Raw genomic sequence first — 6,270 nt, 5'->3', positions numbered from 1 at the left:
AAGCCCTTGGACGATTGCAAGCTGGACAAACCGCCCGGCAAGTAGCCAATGCATTTCGAGTCGACGTAAGGACTATATACAGGATCCAGCAACGGTACCAGACCACCAACACTACAGATGCCCTTCCACGTAGTGGAAGACCAAGGGTCACCACCCGACGTCAGGATCGTCAGATTGTGCGACAGCATCTTTAAGATCGCTTTGTTACTGCTGCGAAAACTGCTCGACAGACCATGGGGACACACCAGCGACACATTAGTGTGGACACCGTGCGTCGACGATTGACGAGCACTGTCACCTCCACTGTCACAGGCCAAACCGAGGACCCATTCTGACACCACGTCATCGCCGGGACCGTCTACAGTGGGAAACACAGCACCACCATTGGCGCCACCAGCAGTGGAGAAAAGTCCTCTTCTCAGACGAGAGCCTTTACTGTATCTCAACAGCATATGGCAGAGAGAGGGAGTCTGGCGACGCCGCGAGGAACGTTATTCGAATGCTTGTGTTGTTGAGAGAGACTCGTTGGGTGGTCCGAGTTTCGTGGTGTGGGGTGGAATTGGTCTTGCACAGAGGGTCGGCCCTGTGGTCTTCCAGAACATCGGTCCAGGGAGAGGTAATGGTGTCACAGCAACTCGGTACATTGGTCAAGTCTTGAGACCACACGCCATACCTCATTTGGCACGTCGCCGCAACAACGGATTTCAGCATGATAACACCCGTGCCCACACTGCGTGAACAACAAGAGACTTCCTCCAGCAGAATGGCAGCAAAACCATGCAGTGGCCTGCCCTCAGTCCCGATATAAATCTCATTGAGCACCTGTGGGACGAGATTCAAAGACGGCAGAATAAGGTGACAACTGCAGCTGAACTGCGCCAGGTGTTCCTTCGAGTGCCTATGGCCTTCACCAACCGCCTCATCCATTCCATGTGTCGACGTTGCACGGCAGTCATCAATACACATGGCGGACACACGAGATACTGACTTGTGTTGTGTTTTACTTAAAGAACATTTGACACTTTAAATTCAACCTTGATGATACGTTTTGCTAAGTTTCATTTTTTTAATGTGTCTCAAAGTATTTTTACAGTGTTTGGACAAATAAGGTTTCTCATATATATGTCCATGGTGACCTTTCTGTCGCGGTTCAGTATATATGACATCACTCTCTGGATTGTCTGGTCCAGACTAGATTATATACAGACAGCCGTCATATAGCTGGAATATTGTTGTGTGCGGCGGTGCGGCGTTAAACAACAAACAAAATTGTTCAATTCTATATGTAGACACTGCGTTTACTTGGAAAATTCGTGATGCGGCGTAAAGCAATTGTCACTCACTGCACATTGTAGACTGCACGACTCCCCCAACAGTTCAGGACGCCACTACTGCCTCACCAATCAACGACCTTACTCCGGTGCTCCAGTCATTGCCGTTACAGTGCATTGTGGGATATGTGGCGTGTGGAAATGTCACCTGTAACCCGGATGGTACATGGACCACGATGACTTGCATGCGTGAGTTGATAAAAGTTTACTTTACGTGTCTTTATGACCTTCTTTCTTCTATCACTTTTATGACCCGTGAAGATTCCGTGGTAGAATAGGTCTTCAGCAACCCATGCTTGCCGTAAAAGGTGACGATACATGTCGTAAAAGGCGACTAACGGGATCGGGGGGTCAGGCTCGCTGACTTGGTTGATGCATGTCTTCGATTCAAATTGCATGGATCGATGCTCATGATGTCAATCACTAGATTGTCTGGTCCAGACTCGATTATTTTACAGACCGCCGTCATATAGCTGGAATATTGCTGAGTTAATCCCCTTTTACGACAAGCATAATCGCCTCTTACGGTAAAAATTGGTTACTGAAGACCTTTTCTCTAACCGGATCTTCACGGGTTCACAGCGTGCAGCAGTAACTGGACATATTGTCGTTTCAGCCGTGTCGAACTGTACCGAGGTACGGCAACTTAGTTTCACGTACACTGACGGAGAATACTGGCTGTACCCACGACAACTGAGTGGTTCCCGAGTTAGGGTGTACTGTCATGCAATGAACAGTACACCTTCAGAGTACATCTCTCTGAGTACACCCTACGTCGTGGACGCAACTCAGGCGCCATACTGCACACGATTCTACTATGGATACTATGTCTTTTCAAAGTTTGGCTTGGATATCCAGGTAAGTTGGTTGTTTATGTGTAGCCTCAGTTCAAATAAACATAATCCAGTTGCCATCTGTTTGTTTGTTTGTTTGTTGTTTATCGCCGCTGTTGGCAATGTTCAAGCAACATGTGGGCTCGCTAGTAAAAAAATGAGCTTACGACAGACAAAGCAATGGTTGATATTCCAAAGTTTTCGGGGTACGTTAATCACCCAAGGCAACCATCCTGCAATCATAGGTTCTTGGGAACCAATTCTAACACGCCATTCCAACAAGGGCTACCCAGTTGGTCTGAAAAAGACAAAGACGGTGTCCTATCGTTCATACCATTCAACGTATTTTTCTCTTTTGATAAAGGTAGAGAAAGTGTCCGATCGCGCGAACTATGCAGTGTAATTCAGTAATCTGATTAAGTTAGAGAAGGTATATCGATCATACCAATTATGTTCAAAAGCTCATTCACCCGCCAACTCATCGTTTTACAAACTACGTATACAGCTGATTGTATCTGATTCAACTGTTTCTGTCAACTGTCCACGATATTCTGTTTTCAAGTTAATATTGCACATATTTCACTTTGTTTCACATGATTCTGTTGTGTAAAATTGGATTTGAATCATCACTGTTATATATTAATCTGTGTGTCCTAGAATATGGCGATTAATAAGTCAGATACAACCTTCTACAAGAACGACAACCGCTCATATGGCCACTTGTCAGTGGGCACTGTGGTCGGATGTTCCTCTGTGGCAAACTCTACGTGTGGGCCAACAGGTCGGTTTGTGATTGATCTCAGAGGAACAGGACTCTCTATCAAAAACACGGTCAGTTTCACTTAAACTGAGGCTTCATACCAGACAGAAGCCCCAAGACCTTATTGAGATAGTTGTGTTGTCGGTATTTCCTTTGTCGGATACATTGTATAATGTGGCAACTTGGAACATTTCAAACCAATAGTTGTCAGCACTAAAAGTGTTTTCCTTCAGCATATTTGTTTGACTTGTTCCTGAATCATATCTTAATTGCCTACATACATGTATATTCATGAACAGTATCTGCATTGTTCTGTATGTCGGTATGTTTTACAAAATAATAATTTATTAAACACCATGTATGTGTAGTCAGTCGCGCATGTGCTTGTGTGCATGCGTGCATGCGTGCGTCTGTCTGTCTTGTATAAGTCCGGACTCTGCCGGTAGAGTGTGTATATATATATATATATATATATATATATATATATATATATATGGATATATATATGGCTGGCAATGATTTGCCATAACTGTAAACTACGGTTATAACGAACTGAAATGGACCACTGATTTTAGTTCGTTATAACTGCTGTCCGTTATAAGCATATATACAGCAAATAGACGGGACCAAAAACAAGTTCGTTATATCCATCGGTTCGTTGTAAACGTAGTTTACTGCCACATGGGTCTATCACTCAAATACTGTATTTGTATGCGGTTTTTAAAGTAACTTCACTGAGCAAAATTACGTCTTAAACATCAATATTATTTATTAATGATAAAGAGATAATAAATAATTATTGATAACGAGATTATTAGTCCCCTCGTTTGTTTCCGAATCGTTAATAAAACATATGTACTATGCTCGACAAAGAGTCGCATAATATAATTTTTATTTCCAAGATGATACGGGAATCACTATCCTCAAATTTCTATGTGACACATGTACTTTGTTGTTTCAGACAAGGTGGATAGTACATGGCCATTTAGCTTTCCTAAAGAGGCCTTGGACTTTGACTTGGTCCTCAAATAATCAACTGGTTGATTTTTTGTGTGAAGCAGAGTGTGGATACTGTATTGTTTATGGTCCTTTGTCCCTCTCGATGGCGGATACAGATGGTAATAATGCCGTGAATGTTGCTTCAATAGTGAATTAGGAGTGTCTACCTGTCTAATTACTACTATCACTGAAGAAAACATACATATAATAAGTGTAAAGTTGTCGTAACCGTTGCAGTTAAGCATATATTAATATACAGGTATAACTGTCTTAATGTCGATGACATTGACACTAACTTCAAAATGATTGCTGAGGTGCTGGTTTATCGTTGTGTAGTGTTTGATCTCATTTTGTTTATTTTGCAGTTCTACCAGAAAACAGTGCAACAATCCCCACATGTGACCAGGCTTCTAACGTGGATGATGGCAAAATGCGATAAATTGAGACGACCTCATTAACAGCGTGTCAAGATTTGAATTATATCTATATCACTGCTGTCTTATTCTTTTTTAAATTTTAAATTTTTTCGAACTTAAGCTGTCCACATCAAGGCTCTTTCATTCCAAAACCCACATGCACAAAGCGAATTTAAGGCTAAGACCATATTTTTTCCAGTACTCCAACACAGGCTTGATTGTCAGAAGTACTGCAATGCTGTGTCAGGCAATAAATATTATAAGGGTAACGCTATTTTTCAGGGCATTATCATTTGCAGAAGCCCGAGGTTTTTCATTAACTGCCTGACGAAGGAGGGCAGTTGAAAAGACCGAGGGCTTCTGCAAATGATAATGCCCTGAAAGAGAGCGTTACCGTTATTATAGCTAAAATGGATGGAATTTGTTATCAAATAAAAAGAAACAACAATATCGGTTTTGAAACATTTACTGCAATCAACACGAATGTCACTGACCACATTTTACAAATATGGAAACGTCATAGAACAAACCAGATGACGTCACTATAATGCGTGACGTCATTTTCTCAACCCTATGACGTCACCTAACAACGGGCGTGATAATGGCCCGTCGTCAAGTAATATGAGGGCATTATCAAGTTACAGTGGCCCGCTCATTTCTGATAACGTGCGGGCGGTTTAATGATAATTCTATCCATTTTAGCTATAATTACTTTTTCATGCAGTTTGTATGAATGGTGGGTGCTACCTGTAGGGCAGGACATGCTTACCCTTTACCTTACCTTTAGTCGCCATATGGCTGACATAGTGCCGATGCGACGTTACATTTTAACTCACTCACTCAGTGGTCCATTCATATAATTTCCACGGATATTTGCCCTTCACGCCAAACAAAATCTGATTCTGCAGAAACATCTCGGCTGGTTATTCTCTTGCATTGACATTTTATACTTCCAATAGCCTTGTATTGTTTTGTACAAGTGAACCAAGGACATTTTAATTGACTGGTTGTTTAATGCTTGTTCGTTATTTTGTGGATAGCTTAACAGATCGATATATCTCTTGTTCTCCATAAGAGTGTACGCTTATCATATGTCAGATAGATGTACAGTTAAGCAATACGTCATGCCTGCATAGGTCATCGGTACATACATATGGTACAAGTTATCTAGACAATGACTAAGCGGAAGATATGGTTCCATTTGAATTCAATCCATTGCCATGTTCGGTAGAAACGCAGGTAGACGCTTATCATATGTCAGATAGATGTACAGTGGTTAAGCAAAGCGTCATGACTGCATAGGTCATGCCTGCATAGGTCATCGCTACATACATATGGTACAAGTTATCTAGACAATGACTAAGCGGAAGATATGGTTCCATTTGAATTCAATCCATTGCCATGTTCGGTAGAAACGCAGGTAGATCTCACACTTTAGGTCACTATACATTAGAAACTATACATTTATTAGTTTATCAAATTATCTACAAATTTCCAAGCCTATTATTATCAGGCAAATACCATGTCGACTTGGATCTAACGACAGTGAGTGAGTGAGTTTGATGTTACGCCGCTTTTAGCAATATTCCAGCAATATCACGGCGGAGGCCACCAGAAATGGGCTTCACACATTGTGCCCATGTCGGGAATCGAACCCGGGTCTTCAGCGTGACGGGCGAACGCTTTAACCACACGGCTACCCGACCGCCCCTCTAATGACAGATTCAAGTACTGGAGTCTGGATTTATAACATTATCTTATTAAACTGTAATTGTCTATTTGCATCTGCTGCAAATTTCAAAATGTTCCATTTTTCACAATGTTACAAATCTTACAGTTTTCTGTGGTTGAATTTGTCGTATTGTAATATTAATTGGACGTAATTTTTAGTGTTTAAGTGGCTTTGTTTATGTTTTGGATGTGTCATCACC

This window comes from Haliotis rufescens, unplaced genomic scaffold (assembly GCF_023055435.1).
Source record: "Haliotis rufescens isolate VD_foot unplaced genomic scaffold, xgHalRufe1.0.p SCAF_6, whole genome shotgun sequence".
In the NCBI taxonomy this organism is placed as follows: domain Eukaryota; kingdom Metazoa; phylum Mollusca; class Gastropoda; order Lepetellida; family Haliotidae; genus Haliotis; species Haliotis rufescens.
This window is presented reverse-complemented; position numbering follows the sequence as displayed.